Genomic DNA, 18738 nt, shown 5'->3' with positions numbered 1-18738 from the left:
ATTTGAATTGAGTCATTAAGGAAATATATTCAAAGACAAAAAATAGATTAACTAAAAAATTGGAGAAAGCTATTTATTAAAAAAAAAAAATCTTTCCACCAAATGAAAATAAAACGCGTAAACCATTAAATTAAGTAATTGATCATTTTATTCAAGCATGAAAAGCACAAAAATTGAAGGGAAGAATGGGATGGTTGGTGTGCTCATCTAGAATATAACGAGTATCACTTATTAAGAAATGCATGAATCTTTTCAATTTGTAGAATATTAATTAATGAGAGCATGCATGTCATCAATTCAAGTGGAGATAAGATCATATTAATTTCTTTTCATCTAAGTTTTAGCTAAGATTTTTTCCTTGTCTAGATTAAGCTCAATCCTCACATCAATAAACAAACAAGGTTCATTTCAATATTTAGTATCAAGATTAAGAGAAATAGTACTATCAAGATATAGGAAAATTTCTTGATAGCTAAGTAGTAACAACTCATGGTTTGGCAGGGATTGTCTTAGTGGCTAACATGGTGATGATCTGGCTAATGATGTGCAACCTACCTTGTTAGTATGATAGGTAACACCATGTGTAAACTTAGAATTATGATGCTTTGAAGGTTTAATTATTAGGTTTATAATGGCTTTGGGTTTTAATGTCACTTTATTGTTCATAATAGTATCATTGAATGAAGACAAAGTGAGACCTTTCAATTCATTATATTCAAAAGGAAATCACAAGATTTATTAGGAAAAATTTTAGTTGGTCTCTTTGGCAAATTATTATTCCACATAATATGCGCATTATAATATTTAACTATATTATATAGTATTTTTTTTAATCCATAAACTAAAAAAGATAAAATATGACTTGGTCTTTAATTAAATACAAAAGCTTAAAACAATCACTAATTAAACTATATAAAAAAAAAGGGCACAATTAAATTTATTTTTAAATTTTGATGAATACTCCCAGAAAGAAGTTATATAAAAATATAAGGATAAACTAATTATAAACAACATGTGCGCAATTTTTTTAAAAAAAGAAAAAAAGGGAAATCATTATTATCAATATTGTTGTTGTTGTGAGCTACAACCATCATTTTTGCTATTTTTTTTAATAAGAAAGGCTTATATCTTACAATATCTTGCTTGATTATAATAATTCGACCAAAAGAACAAGTTCGGAAAGGGGTTTTGAGTATTGATTTCTTTTTCTTTTTTTTTTAAACTTTTATCTAAAGTTGCTGCACTTTTTATTTAATAAATGCATAATGATTATCAATTTTCATTTAAAAATAATAATACTTTTTTAAAAATGTTTTTCCCCCCAAGTTATCATGTATTCAATGGACTTTGGAATAACCTTTTGATGAAGGTTACAATTGGTTTTAAATAGAGTTAATTCAGAGACTAGCTCAATTGAACTCATCTTAATAACATGAATAAATTCACAAGCGTGGTGGCTTCATGGAGATTCAACAGCAGAGATACGGAAGAAATGATATGTAAATCAATTTTTTTACATTTATTATTTAATTGAATATATTTTATTTTAGTAATTAAACGACAGAAGTTTATTATTTGATTTTATATTAGAGAAAATAACGTACATGTTTTTTTTATATATATTTTTATTTTTTTTCAATCTTTAGCTACTTGATTTTATACCGTAGCTTGTGAATAGAAAAGCTTAGTATGAGATTAAGCTTACTAGTGACCCCATGCTCAACCAAGCTCAAGCTTGCATGCAGCTTGAGCTTGAACCCCCGGCAAAACCCATCAGAGAAGAAAGAAAAGGAAAAAAAAAGTGTAATAATTTAAAAAAATTAAACAAATATTATTTTGGATTTAAAAAATAAGTTTTTCTTTAATAGAAGATTTATTCGATATTTTTTTTAAAAAAAAATAGAGGGATGCCTATAAATTAGTAACAATGAAAAAACATACCATAAAGGAAGAAGAGGCAAAAATATCTTTATATAAAAAAGATTCTAATTTTAACTATCAATATATATATATATACACACACATACAATTTTGGAATTCTTTAATATATATTAACAGTTATGATTTTTCTAAGGCTTATATGCAATTTTTTCAATTAAATATTCTCTTTTTATTCTCATAAAGGAAGAAGAGGCAAAAATATCTTTATATAAAAAAATTCTAATTTTAACTATCAATATATATACACATACAATTTTGGAATTCTTTAATATATATTAATAGTTATGATTTTTCTAAGGCTTATATGCAATTTTTTCAATTAAATATTCTCTTTTTATTCTCATTAAGGACATTCTTCTAAATTTTGTTTTTAATGTTATAGTATTTATTAACTACCTTCAACCAAATTACCCTTTCATTAATCATCATTCAAAAGTATATTAACCACATATAATAAAATAGTGATACGATGTATTTGTTATAGAATAAAAATTAACCAAATTAGCGGGTCTTAAGAATATATTACTTTTAAATTTTATTATAAAAAATGTCACTTCGAAAGACTTTTTAATTATATTTTAATAATATATTGTTTATTCATAATATAAATCACCTAAAAAAATAATAATATTATGTACAAAATTGGTGGATATCGAATCTAACAAAATTAATCCTACTTTATTAACCCTAATAAATTGTGTATACTTGTGAGAATGATCTAATCCAAAATTCTTTATGACATTTTATAAAACAAAACCAAGAAAGGGAGATGGAAGGGGGTTTTGACATGGAAGTCAAAAAAAAATAAAATAGAATAAAATAAACAAACAAGGATGCAAGCTAGTAAATTTTAATAATATGAGTATTTAGACCAAGATATAATTTCAATATTTGTTTATGAAAGTGATCATTTATTTATACAATGATAGATCTTTGGGATATTCTCTGATAATTGCTTATGGTTATCAACAAGCTATGTCAACTTGTTTCTTCTTAACTCGATAACCAAAACAAACTCTTTGATTACTTCTCTTATCAATAAACTGCAAATAAACTCTTAATGTTTAATCTATTAACAATATTAAATTTTAATGAATGCTTAACAATTCTAGCCAACAAACATATGAGCTTAATTTATTTAGACCAGATTTTATATCATTATGGATTTAATATTATAATTAGCAAAATATTATTTTGATAATTGAGCTATAGGCCATTTTGTATCAACTAAACAAAATAATAATTTTGAATTCATAAGATATATAAATATTAAAGAACAAAATAATAAGAAGAAACAATTAGTTCTCGCAATTTTAAACGAGTCAAAATTCAATAATCCTTGACTAGTAATCAAGAGTTTAGTTACACATAACTCTTAAGGGAAACACAGAGGAAAGAAAGATGAAAGATTTTTTTATGATACCCTCTTCCCTATACTTCTTATTTTAAAGAAAATATGAAAAATTCAAAAGTCCCATTATCTTCCTAATTCAAAATAGTAAACATTGAAATTTAAACTAAATGCCACTTTCATCCTATCTCATTTTTAACATTACTCTCTCTATATATAGATTATTCTATATATATACATATAGAAAGCTCAAGTTTTCATTAATCAATCAATTATTTAATTTAATATTTTTTAAAAAAAAATTATTTGTTATCTTTGTTAATTGTGTGATGGTTTTAACTGATTAGGTTTAAAGTCCAATAGGATTGGTAATTTATATATATATATATATATGTATATATATATACATCTATATATACTATTAAAGTAGTGTATAATCTACTCTGAGAGCGTTTCCAGAAACAATTTTAATTTTTTTATAATATTTAAGTTTTTATTTATATTACTTATAATATTAATAATTTAAAAACATTAATTACACCTAATTATTTATACAATAAATGTCCATAAAACTTTTGAAATCCAAGGTATAAAATAATTTCTATGGTAGGAGTTGTTTAATTATATTATTTTATATATGCTATTGCCTCAAAACTCCTCACAAAAATTTTTAAAACTCCGATGCAAAGCCGGGAAAAATGGCCAGTATCTATACATACTATTAAAGTAGTGTATAATCTACTCCGAGAGCGTTTCAAGAAACAATTTTTAACTTTTTTTATAACATTTAAGTTTTTATTTATATTACATATAATATTAATAATTTAAAAACATTAATTACACCTAATTATTTATGCAATAAATGTACACAAGACCTTTGAATCCAAGGTATAAAATAGTTTCTATGGTAGGAGTTGTTTAATTATATTATTTTATATATGATATTGCCTCAAAACTCCTTACAAAATTTTAAAAACTCCGATGCGAAGCCGGAGAAAATGCCTAGTATATATATATATATATATATATATATATATATATATATATATATATATTTAAAGTAGATGTGCTACGAGAGGGTTTCAAGGAAAATTTAAAATTTTCTTAAGAATTTCTCTTATTGTATTTAAGTTATATTAGATGTGATATTAGTTATGGAAAGTGTCTAATTTTATTTATTTGATTGTATTAAATGTTCCATTATATATTCCAAACAAATCTATACATCTAAACATACTATTAAAATACATGTATAATTTTCTCCGAGAGTGTTTCAAGGAACAATCTAATTTTTTTTATTACATTTAAGTTTTGTTTTATATTATATAATTGATAAAATTTGATTACACTTATTTATTTGTGCAATAAATGTCCATAAAACAAATCCAAGATGTAACAATAAATATGTTCATGTTATTACTGATATAACTCTATTGGCATAATTTTTAATGATATCGACATATTGGTTGATACGCCCTTTGCGTAACCGCAAGTGCACGAGTTGTACTAGTAGTAAAGTGTACCCAATGGGATCAGGTAGTCGAATACACAAGGACTGGTAAGCTTTCAGTACTCATTGTTCTTCTAATATCTAGCCGGATAAAAAGTGTCACGCCATACCCTGGCCGAGCACGTGGCAATCGCCACGACAACCAGGAGTGCACCCTACAACATTCTACCTCCTAGTCAACGTAGGGCTCAAAACAAACCCGCTATCATGACTTACTGAAGAGGGAGACAACCTCCACTATAGAACCGGTTGGGGTTCTAAATACAACCAAAAAGTACAAATATAAGAATAGTACACCAAAGTCAAGTCTAGTGGATCCATAAAGTTTACATGCATAGTGCACTAACCTAAACAAGGAAAAAAGGGTAGGTCACTCTACTGTCTGTCCATCACAACCCAGTCCAACATCGCAGTCTGAGAAAGGGGAAAGGAGAGTGGTGAGTAACAAGTGTTATCCAATGAGTGGTGTCAGCATAGATATAAGTGAGTGGTACAACATTTCCAATTGTAATTCACAATAATAGTAACAAATAAAAGATGTTCCAAGTATTCAACATATTAGCAGAGATCAAAATGATTTATAAGTAGTACAGGTAAGTAGCATTTTCCAACACTTTGAGCACTGCTCAAAATACAAGCTAGCCTCAAACAATTCCCAAGCTAATCGTGGCTGCGACTAGCTACGGGACCACCATCAAGGTGTTTTTAAGACTTTTAAAATTAAAAAATGATGCCTTCCTTGGTGTTGGCCACTGAGATTCCCTTGTGGTGACCCCAGGTTTTTCACATATAAGAACCCTATGTCAGTGGCTCCACGCACCTATTGACCAAGGATAAACTCAGGGTTGACCACGCCGCCTCCCATTAGGCCGGACCGTGGAACCCCACACTGCAGTGTCTGACTGAAGTCCGCTGTCAACACCAAAATCCAAATGCCATAATGCAATTTTTTCCAATTCTAACTCGAGGAATCCATCATATGATGTGTAAATATTGAAATTTACATCAATCCATATTCCATTTGCATGTAAATACATTTACATGTATACATGTTTCTTTCAAAATAAATACGCATAAGTATACTAGAATCATTTTTTGCCAAATAACTCCATGCTCAAAATATCTTTATATATATATATATATATATATCCAGCAAGCGAAATTGGATTTATTATCAAATTTATGATATTAAACATATAAAGAAATACTATAATACTCTTATTAAATCTATGCTATTAACAATTAAACCACTCACTGAACCAATCGTCTCGCCTTAAGACGCGCAACGAATGAACAAAAGAATCGAAACTAAATGCATGCGAATGCAAGGTTACATGTCGAACATGTAACTCTAGAGTTTTAGGGGAAAACAACGTCATTTTGGGCCCAAAGGACCTCAAACAGAAGGAAAATTAGTTCCAATGGATTCCAAATAAGAAGGGCTTCGATTTTTGGACCAAAGAAATAAAAGAAAAGGCCATGGTTTTCGGTGCTACGGTAATTACGGAGTTGCTACAGTAACCACGAATTTGCTACAGTAAACCGTCCTTGTTTCAAAGGTTTCTCGTCGATTTACAACACCAAGACAAAAAAATTTCTTTACAAACATACACACACATGAATATCAACAATATTGGCTTCGATTTGAGCCTAAAAACAACTCAAACTAAGGTTGATTTCTAGGGTTTCAAAGATTGTCAAAAATGAGTAAATACGAAGAAAATACAAGGAGAAAACCTTGAATCGAAGCCTTACCAAGCTCAGGAGAATGAGAGGAAGAGAATAAAAGCATTGATTCACCGAAAAAGCTCGACGATGAAATTTTTTATCAAAAACAAGTGTTCGGCTGAAGAAGGAAAACAAGAGGAAGAAGAAAGAAAAGTAAAAATAAGAGAAATGGAGAGCAACCACATTGCTTCTTATCCCTTAAATTGTTTTTTTAAAAAAAGGAGAAATTACCAAAATTCCCTTATAAGAGAATAAAATGAAAAGGGTCCAAAAGATAGTATCACCCCTGTTTTTCGGCTGGTTTTCACACATAACCTACTATGCAATCATGCAAAGATGCCACTAGTGTAAAATGACCATTTTACCCCTAATGCATGCACAAAAATCAAAAAAGAGGCCAAAGATCAATAATCGGGACAGGGTGCCACAAAAAGAGTTTAAAGAGTGAAATGGAACTAAAACTCGGCTAAGGTACATATAGGATTGAGGTGAGAATCACGGATATAGAGTAGTGCCCCGGACTAATCCCTTGACAAATGCAATAACTAGGCAATGATTTAAGAGTTTCTTATTGGACCGTGGTGAACACCTACGAAGGGTTTGTAATGTACGTCCTTGCCCAAGGCTCGAAGTAGACTCAACCCCTTTCTTGATGTGTGCCCTAGCTAGACGAGTATAGATTACCCTCTAGACAACAAATCAATCTAAGGTTAAATAGCAACTTAAAATGCAATGGCAACCAACGAGGAAAATAGCAACGAAAAATCAACACATACGCAGCTAATCGGCAAGTCCCTCGTTAAGCTAGCAACATACAAGCATCAAGACAAGGAACACATAGAAAGATAAACAATGTAAACAAATGGAAGACCACAAGGAAACTCAATAATCAATATTACTAAAATCAAACCATCAAACATAAAGGTTCATAATCCAGGGCACCGTATGACAGTTATCCCCTCATAGGTTTACAAGCACATGGAAGACTAAAGAAACAAAAGAGAAGGAATCCATGAAAACCCCTTTTTTGCTTACAAAACTACTCCGGGGGTGCTCCGATGAAGTCCCACCGATGTTGCTTCACTCAAGTGTCCTACCACCTTAGATCCACTTGAAATCCATAGAAGATGAAGTCCAGCCGCCGCCTCCAAGAAGGTCCCCCAAGAAACCGTAGTAAATTTCCCTTGAAAACCTAACTTTGTGGCTAAGAAAGGCATTCCCAAGGCAAGCACGCCTGTGCCCTTGGCCATGCTCTTGATTGTGCTCTTTTTGGAAATCTTGTGATCAGTTTTCTGTACCAAATAATCAAAAACCTGTAAAAAGCATGGGTGTGCTTCTGCCCGTGCTTGCTATATTAACCGTGCTACAGTACCATGCTTCTCCTAGGGAGGATTTTCCATCAAAACACATGGGGGTAAGTATGGGCATGCTTCCCCAGTGCAACCATGCTAGGGCCACCAAAACTGTGCTTCCGACTATGCTTCCAAGCACACCTATGCTTGGGACCCTACTTATCCTAAAACTTGTATTCTAATGTTGTTTTGCATTAAAATTCTTCTCTTTTCATTCTTTTGGTTCAAAACCCAATTATCTGCACAATTTAGCAAACATACCTCAAGTAGCATCGGTTTATAACAAAATCATGCTAAAAGGACAAGTAAAACACACAATAGGGTATATAAAATATCTATATAAAATGCACTCATCATTTGTACCGGTGGAATTCCATTAGTATGGTACATGTCATACTAATTTTTTTGGCTCCGAGACTTATCGACAAATACCTTTATACTATTACCAACATAATTGTGTCGGTGTTATTGTCATTATTACTAACTTATTAATACCGATGTAATTTTGTCTGTATTTTGTGGGAAATCCTAATTTTTTAGGGTTGAAGAGTTATCAACAAATATGTTCATGTTATTATCGACAGAACTCCTCCAGCACAATTTTTTAATAATACTAACATACTAGTACTAACAGAAGTCTGTTGGTATGGTGAGTGATATCCTTTTTTTTTTGCCCTGTGACTACTAACAAATATCATCATATTATTACCAACAGAATTCCGATGGCATAATTTTTTTACTACCGACATACTAAGGTCGACTGAATTCCGTTGGTATTGTACACTACAATAAAATTTTTAAATATTATCAACGTTTGTAGGTCAATTTTCCCTTTCTTATTTTTTTTATTAATGTGGATTGACAAAAAAACCATGATCCGATAGTCTGATCTGGTATTTGATTTTTGAACCCAAATTTTGTGGGTACCTGATCTGGGAAAAAAAAAGATCAGGTTCCCGATCTGAATTTTTAAAAATAAAAACCAAATCAGGTCTTGAGAAAATTAAAAGTGGGTACCCGAATCTGATCCAGTTTTCATTATATACTTAGATGTAAATATATATCAATAAATTTAAATTTTACATGGGCTAAAAGTAAAAAATCCAAATTCATAATCTAGTCCTTTAAAAAGTTATTTATATACATTAATAAATTAAAATTTACATGTTCCTATAAGGGTGTGTTATTCTTTTCTTTTAAAAAAAAATCTCTAGAAAAGAATGTACTTATGCTACATGTCTAATTATTGTATCATAAATTTGCTGAAACTGATTATGTATAATTGTTATTTTAGATATATATCAGTAATATGGATATGATTGAGGAAGTTCAACTATATTATATAATGTTTATGAGTTACTTTTACATATTAAACATCATCATGACTGCATGTGCGAATCGGCAACTTAAAGATAGAAATAGGAAGGTTAAATATGAGATTGAATCAATGTCTATTAGGCATTGTAGATAATTTGAGCACTTAAATCGGAATATATAAAAGCAACATAAAGTGTATTGGTAAACTATATATGACATTATTTTCATAGGTTATATCAATTGTTGGCCCCACTGGTGGTCTATAAAGTATAAGAAATATCATGGTTAAGAAAGGATCATGATGTTTTTAAATGTTATAGCACACTATGTCAAAAATAAGATAATTAAATTTGATTTTTTCCCATCTATTGAAACAGTTAATTAGTATTTGCATACTGTCTTAATGGCAATTATTCTTTAGTATGGTGTCCCATTGAAGAAATTTGAACCTATACCTAAAAATTCAAATAACCTCATGTGGAAATGGTCTAAGGTAATAGCTCAAGACTGTAGAGTTTTTGTTTATATAATAGTGACTGGATTATAAGTAACAATTTATGTTTTGCTAATGTAGAATTATCTTGGAACATTAGATAGAACACATATCGAGTAATTGTGTCTAAAACTAATCAATCAAGATATAGAACAAGAAAATATAAAATCTAAAATTATTAGTAGTATAGTCAGTATTTGGAGTTAAGACATGCAATTTTATATAGTTCTTATTAAGCCAGGAAGGTTTAGAACATGATGGGCAAGTTATTAAAGACGTTGTAATGAACTAATAAATTAAATGTTCTAAATGGTTATAAAATGTGTTATAATTGTTTTTGAAGTTATTCTTACCAATAAAACCTTGCCTAATAAGAAATATATGCCAACCTATTAGGTTTATATTATTTTGTCAATTATGAATATGTAAATTACCCTAAATTTCTTATGCCTTTTTGAAGCTATCGATATCACATGAGTTCTTGTGCTCAAAAATCGACCACTAATGCCTTAAGAGTTTCCTAATATAAAACATGCCAGTGCTAGAAATGCAATCAAGAGGATATTTGGTCTTCTAAAAAATCATTATGAAATTCTATCCAGACCAAGTTTTTACACGATACACACTATAAATTCATTAAAAATTCATTAGATTTCAAAGAGGCTACCTTAATTAAAAAAACATGAGAAATGAAATGATTCAAATCTTGAGTGAAACTATGCAAAAGCAAAACTACTACCATCACTAGCATATTGAACATAATGAGGAGGGCATGCTATTCTTATTACTAATTTTCTTTTTTATTATAATACAAACTCACAAAGAAGTAGCTGTTCTATACCATTCTTCAATGGTTTCACTACAATCTTCATAAAGGATAAAGCGTATGCCAAAGCAAGGGATAATATCGAAGATGATGTGTGACAAGGTCCCCTTGCGTATATCCCGCAAGTGCACGGGTTTGTCGAAGTAATAATCCCTGATGAGTGGGTATCGAATCCACAGGGAGTAGGGAATAAAAACACTTAATTCGCTTCTTAGCTATGTGAAAGATTAGTAGTGATAAGTGTGACAATGATTCAATTCTCAAAAGTAAAAACAACAAGTAAGAAAGCATGAGTAAATGAGGAGGTAAGGCAATCGATAAAGATGGGATACTCGGATAATACTCCGCCTAGGACAATCGTTTCAAGTGCAAGAACCCTCTATTATGCTTCCTAATCAATGCAATGGTGAGTCGTGGAAATCCTTATATACATAGTCCCAAATCTAAGGTCAACTATGCCTAACTCTATTCATGTCCCGGAGGAGAGATTAGATAATCTCTCAACCTCGCACTCGAATAGAGTTGCAATGAGCTCTAGTGATTCCAAGTGATAAATCTCTTCCTAATTATAGACCTAACCCTTTGGTCCAGGTGGAAGGTCCCTAACCACAATTAAGCCCTTGATACTAAGATCACTTCAACGCTTCACTCCGTTGCACGCGCAACTAAGCCCAGCGGAGGTTCATCCTTTAGACCATTTACTCTATTATGGTCGCAAAGAACTCGAGGAACGGAGGTAGAATCTATCACGTCGGAGGGGAAAGGGGACGCTCCTGTACCTCTCGACTCACCCTCTCAACCCTGTCCAACCTAGCTTTGTTTAACACTCGTGGTGTGTCACTCACTCACAAAGTTACCAACAAGAACTCTCAACCCTAGTGTCACTCTAAGGGAAAAGTTCAAACAATCAAGCATTCAAAGTTGGAACTCACAATAAACATCAATTAATTGAAAACATAATAAAGAGATTCAATGAAACAAATACATCCTAGGGTTCACAAATACCCAAGTACCCACTAGGGGTTTAGCTCTCCATGGAGCTAAGTACAATCAAAGGAATAGAATGTAAAAGCAATGAATCCATAGAGAAACCCCCTCGATGGTCGTGTCGATGGTCTTGTGGAGAGTCCTCTACTCGTCGCAAGGGATCCTTTGTCCGGCCTAGGATACACCTCGCCGGATCGGTGCCGAAGAAAGCTCTCCCAATAACCTTCTTCCAAACAACGCGCGATTTTGGAGCCGTAGAACCTCTCCAAAACCCTAGCCAATACCCCTCAAAACCCTAGCCGAAGCCCTCTCTCAAGTTGGGGAAAAGATGGAGAAAAGAATGCTGAAATCGGGGCTGAAATCGGCTTTAGATAGGGCTGGAATCGGGCAATCACACGGGCATGTGGATGTTTCACACGCCCATGTGGAATTTCCACAAGGGCGTGTATAATTTCCACATGCCCGTGTGGATTCTCTGAATTCCTGTTTTCTCGGCCGGCTGTGAACAGTGCTACTACAGTACTTTGCTGCATTGTTGTTACAGTTCTCTGCTGCAGTATCCGTCCTGAATAGCTTCCCGAATCCATACTTTTATCGGAGTAACGCAAACGGGCACACGTTCACGTCGTGGATCACTTGCTTCTTCAATGATAGACAAGTTGGTGGAGCTCTTGTTCTATGTGCATAAGTCGGAATACTCCAGTGTGACTGCCCTTGTGCCCCTCCAAATGGATGTGCCAACTCGAATACGAGGAGGTTGGCACATACTCTAGCATCTCACACTTGACCTATGTCTTCGCGTTTGAACTTTAGCAAGATTTCCTCCAAAATCGGTGCATTATGATACACATTGGCTTCTTTCCTTCATAATCGGCCTCACAACCCTACATGCATAAAAGTAACATAAAAACACACATATTAATGTAGAAACCCGAGAAAAGTAATGCTAAACATAAGAAAATAATACTTCGCATTCATATCGCACAAGCACTTATCAATGTGATGAGTTTATTAAGAAAATAAGCCTACTTCGTTTCATTCTAAAGATTTTAAGAACCCAACAAATTTGAAGATACATTGATGAATAATTTTTTTTATAGAACTTGAAATAATTATTTATTATCTTATCATGACAAAAAAATTTAAATATACAAAGAAAAATAAAAAAAATTTATTAAATGTGATGAGTTTATTAACATTTATAGGCGATATGTTGAGGATTAGAAATTATTATTATTTTATGCAAAATGAACAAGTGGGTCTCATTGTACTTGAACTAGATACTAATTAGTTTAATTGACAGAACACCAAATGAAACAAATTCTTGGAAGAATTGGCCATACAGCAGGCTGGCAATGAAAAATCAACCACCAAGAAGAGGGCAAGTATAAGGATCAAAATAATCAATTATTATTTTTTTCAAAAGGAAAAGCATATGCTTCAAATAAAGCTATGGTCATAAATATGATCATAACATGGTCATTAAGCTATCATTATTAGGCATAGCATAGTTTGAATTTTGAAACTTCTTCAATTAAATGTGAAACATCAAAGTCCTAATTATTTGTTCTCATAATAACATTTGAGAGGACTAAAGGTATACGTCAATCATATCAAAACCATAATACATGTGTTTGAAAATGTGTCCTTCTAACAATATTCAATAATTACTTGGTCAATTCTAGTGGATAACAAGTATGCATTATGCTAACAAACAAGCCAAGTATCTCAAGGTGGCTTCACTGGCCTAAATGTGATGGATATGGATTGTAATTAATTGATCAGAACAATAAAGAGTTAGACATCTTCTAATAAACTAACAAAGTAACACAAGTGAAAAAAGTATTGAAATCCAATTCTTTGACTCTCAGTTATATGCAGGTCACATGAGTTTTATTATTGAAGTTCTATGCAAGAATTATGAATTATGATGGAAACATTAGGAAGTGCACAGACGTCTTGTTTTAGTAGTACAGTAATTACTTGTCAGATATACATCAGTAAGAAACACCATCAAGCAGACTATGTACAGATGACATGCATTTGAGGCTAAAGGTTGTAAGTGGAATCAATGCAAAGCAAAGCTACATATTCATGGATATTCAATGAAATCCATAATATTCCAAAAATCATAATAATATTACCAAAGAAAAGAAATTTATAATGAGTACTTTTATTGTAGCCTGCACACTGTGAAGTAATCCCAGAGACTCAGAATTTGTTGCAACTGGATCTCATTCAAAGATATGATCTATGGATAAAAAAAGAATAATAAGAGGATAGTAATACAAACAAACCACTAATTTGAGAACACACAGAGATGACTAAGCAATTTGTAGCAACAAACCAAAGTATTCAGCTCAGCATTGACAGCAAGTCAGAATATTAACAGCAAAGTCAGAAGATTAACAGGTTCCATAAACTGGATGTCAAACTAATGACTTCATCAACCCAAATGGCAAGGAAAGAGAGATCAACTGTAGATAAATACCTTGAGCGGCGGTGGCAACGGGTCCGAGGAGGTTCAGCAACTCCGGTGGCTCCGAGGCGGCGGCAGCAGCGACGGCGGCGTAGGCGTTCTTCGGAACCCTAGCGGAAGGAGAAGAAGGAAATTAGAACAAGATTGAAGCTTTCTCTCATTCACTGAAAAATATAAATTAAATAATGTTTGTAATTATTTGAAACTTACAAGGGTATGTTTGTCAAACAAAAAAATACCAACTCTAATACCTCCCCAATCCTCCAATTTGGATGGTTGAGAAACTTGAGTAGAATGAGAGTTTTAAAACCTCCACCAACCCCCCTCCCCTTAAAACCCCCTCCCCAAGTATGGGTTTTTAAAAACCCTGCCTTTACGCGATTGAAGCTTTCTCTCATTCACTGAAAAATATAAATTAAATAATGTTTGTAATTATTTGAAACTTACGTATGTTTGTCAAAACAAAAAAATACCAACTCTAATACCTCCCCAATCCTCCAATTTGGATGGTTGAGAAACTTGAGTAGAATGAGAGTTTTAAAACCTCCACCAACCCCCCTCCCCAAGTATGGGTTTGCGTGAGGGCATGTTTCTCTTTCAGACATGAATGTATTGGGATTAATCGTTCTAAGAGAGAATACTGAATACATGGATGAGCATTCAGACAAAAGGAATATATAAATAGCAGAAGCCTTGGGAAAAGCATCATCTTCAGATTCAGATTCGAGATCCATTCCTCTTCTCTTTCTACTCTTCTTCTACTTGTTTTTCCATTTATTAGCGTTGAGATCTCCAGGTTGAGTAACCTCTGGTCTCTTAGTATTTCCTTTCTTCCTAGCTCTTATGTATGTGTGGAACTTTGGTGTGTTGTGATTGTGTTTGATCTTCTGTTAATTCAATCCAGATCCTTCCTTCGGGTTGCTCGGTCTTTGTGTTGGTTTCTATTGCAGGGAAATTGCATCAACCGGCCCTTGTGTTGGATTGCAGGGGTTTGCATCAATCTTAATCTCATCCAACACCCGGTTGAATTAACGAGAGATCCGAAATGTTGAAGGAAGAGGAGAGGTGCAAAAACTAGGGTTCTTACTTCCAACCCTAGCGATTCTCCTCCAAAATGAGAGATCTTGCTCTCCGGTTGGCCACTCGCCGTGAGTTTCTTTTGTTGTTGTTGTTGTTTTTGTTGTTGTTGTTTCCTTTCCGTTAATTTTTTATGCCCTAATTTCATACTTAAAAGTTCCTCAAAATTTTCATAGTAATGGAAGGGACATTGGTCATTGATTTGCAAGGATGTTGAAGATAATCATCAATGCTTTTGATCTTTGTTATTGCTGAACGGATGCTTGGTTAAGATTAGTTTTATGTTGTTGCCCTGTTTATGCTGCCTTTGATGTGTTTGTTCTAATGCTTGAAATAAAATGTAATCTTTGTTTGATATATGAATTCTTGGATTTTCATAAGAGATAGGTTGGGTTTTATATCATTAGGAAGCTCTTTTGTGCGCTAAATTAATTTGCCATTATCTTTAATTTAAAGGCCCACTAGTCCATTACTTAATGTGTCTAGACATTTATGCCTGAATAAGTAAATCAATGGATACATTTCTGCTTGATGCTCATTGCCGAGTAGGCCTTCTATTGCATTTTAATAGCCTTTTTTGCCAGAATATGGCACCATTGATGTTGTAGTCTTATATACCTTTGAAAGCCAGTATACTGTTGCAATGAGAAAATATACAGGTTATCTTTGTTCATCTTATATTCTTGCATGTTCCATGAATATATGTTGCTTTGATTAAGAAGAAACATGATTCTTCTTGAGGAACATAAAAAGGTGATCTTTCAGAGTAGTTATTGCTCTTTGTTCAAAATTATTTTGATAATTCCAGAAGTAATCTTGCCTTGCCATATGTAAAGCAATTTTGGTTTATAATGTGGATGCTAGATTGGGTGTTGGACTATGGATTTTGGACCTCTTTTGCTCTCTGTAGCTACTGTATTCAAGCCAGTGGGCTGTGAAGCTGCTCATATGTTAGCGATCCTCTCTCTCTCTCTCTCTCTCTCTCTCTCTCTTTATATACATATTCATGTATGTCTTTCTCATCTTCTTTTTGGCTGTTCTTTGTGTGATCTATTTTGCTATTTTGGTATTTTGCGATTGATCGGTTCATGGATGCTTTTTCATGTGTTTGGAGACCATGTGGTGTGTAAAGTTGGATGATGAAACGTGTTTGATTGCGCTGTATATTATGATATCATGATGCCGAATTTAGTGATTTTCAATTGGTTTTTCAATCAAGGGCTGTGGGTTTGTAAGAACGAATTAGTTCTATGGAATGTAGATGCTAAATGAATAACTCTAGTTTGGAAGGCTAATTCTTTTTGTTTTGTGATTTCGTCGATCTTGAATTAATACTTTAGTTTCTTCTTTATAATCTGGAGATAAGTATGAAGATGATGCAGGTTTTCCATGATTTGAGGTTTTGCTAAGATACGGCTTTAGATTTATGCTGTATAATCCCGATGGTTGGTGTGTCTGTTTGGAAGCTATTTACTTAAAATTTGTATAATGCTGATGTTTGTTTGATTCTTCATATTGGGGCTTTTTTATTCCATTAACTATGTATTTTGTTGATATGTGTTGATCCCCTCTGTAAAATATCTTCGTCACATTTTTATTAGTTTAATTATTGTTTTGTTGCCATTTCTTTTGATGGTTACTTGGTATAATGTGTTTATTGTTTCAAGAAGTTTGTGATCTTGTATGTCTCATGTTTCCTGTGAATTACATTTCATAACAAGTTATTTCTTTGCTTTTTGGTCCTATCTCAATCGTCATCTTTGTATGAAGAAATTATGAATTTTCCAATTGGGGGATTAATTTTTCTTTTAATATATTGTTCTGTTTTTCCTGTTTGAAGTATGCTGGTGTGTATTGACAACATTCTTTTGTTGAATTTTCTGTGTTTACCTAATGTTACTGATTTTACAGGCGTTATTACCTATTTGTATGATTTAATCCTCTGTTTATCCCCGAGGCAACTCTCTGATTATCATGTAAACTCAAATTTCTTGCAGAAATTACTTTTTTCTCAGAAGTTGTAGGTGTGCCTGGAGTGACAGCCACTACGCCTTTCCAGGTGGATGATGATAATTTTTACTAACTCAAATTCAGAAATAACCTGTTGTTTCATATATTATTTGCGGAAGTTGAAAGTTTTAATAACCTGTATGTTTGGATGCTTTTCGTGTGTTTGGGGATTATACATACATATTCATGGATGCTATTTTGGTGTGTAAAGTTGATGACTTGGGAGAGTTGGATGATGAAATGTGGTTGACTTTATCAGTATTAGATTTAGGTTAAACGAAATAGATGAATTACTACTCCAACTTGGATATGTTTGATGAGGATGATGATTATCCTTGTTGATTCTTTCCTCTAGTGATGTTTTATGAGTAATTGTTGGTTCTGCTTTTGCTTTGATTTCACATTCTGGTAGTCTAGACATTCATTATTTTAGAAATGAATTCCATGTTCAGTGTTATGCTACATATTAGTAATGATTGGTTTGTTCTGTGTAATATCCTATATGAAAAGGAAATAAACTCTTCTTCTATCAATGGATGAATCCTCTTTTTTCTTGTGTTAAAAAAACATGTACTGGTTTTGGTATGTCTGCTTTAATTTTGGTTTAACATTGATGGTTTTCCACTAATTTTAATTTGTATAGAGCTTTTCTCTATGTTCTTTATTACTCTGAAGTTATTAACCAAGTTTGACTTGGCAGATCAAGTCATTAAAACGGCTGGATGAGGACCTGAATCAATTTGCTGAAGCTTTGAAGCAAGGTTTGAATAAGTCATCAGGCTAATTGATATAAAGTTTGAACCTGTGCTTGATTGACATCTTATTGTAGCTTTTGATCACTCTATGTTTGTTAGAAAATTCTCTTTATTTTTGGTTTCATGCTACATTAATCTTTGCTTTTAAATTGTAATTTGCATGTACATGTTTTGCCATTGTTGTCCTAAGTCTTGACTTTTGTGTCTACTGCATTACTTTGCTTGGTATTTGCTTCTTTTATTTTTTTATAGTATGTTTATATCTTCATGCTAGCTTTTATGTTGTCTACTGAACTCTAGCCCTGTATATATTGAGGTATTCTGTTGTCTTTGCTGATAGCTGATACATGGTTGAGAAAATGTACAAGTTCATTTTTACAGTAAATTTTGATCCAAAAATTTGAGCTGTTATTGATGCAAGGAATTCTGTTCATAGTCTTTTTGGAAAATACATTATGGTATAGATCAAGCTTACATCATCTTTGAATTGTGCCCAAATTATGGTAGTCCTTCTGTTTACTGAGGAGATATTTCAAAGTTTTATTGAAGTCTAAGCCAATGTTATGCATCAGAACTCATGCACATTCGCTATGTCTTCTCAATATCTTATATGTAATTAAAATATTGAAAATACCTTGTGATTAAAATTTTATTTAATCAATATTTGATTGAAATAAAAATTTTATGATAAAATTTTTAATAATTTTTAATTTTGTGAAGAATGCTGGATCTTTATTAATATTAATTGATAAACTTATTTATTTTGTTAAACTTTTATCAATATTAAAAGCACTGGTCACTTTAATTTTTCCCGTGTAAAAAAATAAAACCATTTGTAATCCTTATATATTAAATAATAATTAGATTTAATAAAATAGTCTAGGTTTTTAAAAAATAAATAAAAGAAGCATA

At 32.2% G+C, this 18738-nt stretch overlaps 1 long non-coding RNA gene across 2 annotated transcripts; it reads left to right on the top strand.

The window, feature by feature from the left end:
• Nucleotides 1-14519: 14519 nt before the first annotated feature.
• Nucleotides 14520-18067, top strand: LOC120262384. Of its 2 annotated transcripts, none has more exons than XR_005536767.1 (4): nucleotides 14520-14780; nucleotides 14889-15132; nucleotides 17059-17120; nucleotides 17772-18067. It is a non-coding gene; the product is annotated as an uncharacterized LOC120262384 (long non-coding RNA). The 2 variants fall into 2 exon arrangements; XR_005536768.1 differs by having other exon boundaries at nucleotides 14521-14780; nucleotides 14935-15132.
• Nucleotides 18068-18738: the final 671 nt, after the last annotated feature.

Source organism: Dioscorea cayenensis, chromosome 5, assembly GCF_009730915.1.
Source record: "Dioscorea cayenensis subsp. rotundata cultivar TDr96_F1 chromosome 5, TDr96_F1_v2_PseudoChromosome.rev07_lg8_w22 25.fasta, whole genome shotgun sequence".
Lineage (NCBI taxonomy): Eukaryota > Viridiplantae > Streptophyta > Magnoliopsida > Dioscoreales > Dioscoreaceae > Dioscorea > Dioscorea cayenensis.
The sequence above is the reverse complement of the archived record's forward strand: the minus strand, read 5'-3'. Positions and strand labels throughout refer to the sequence as shown.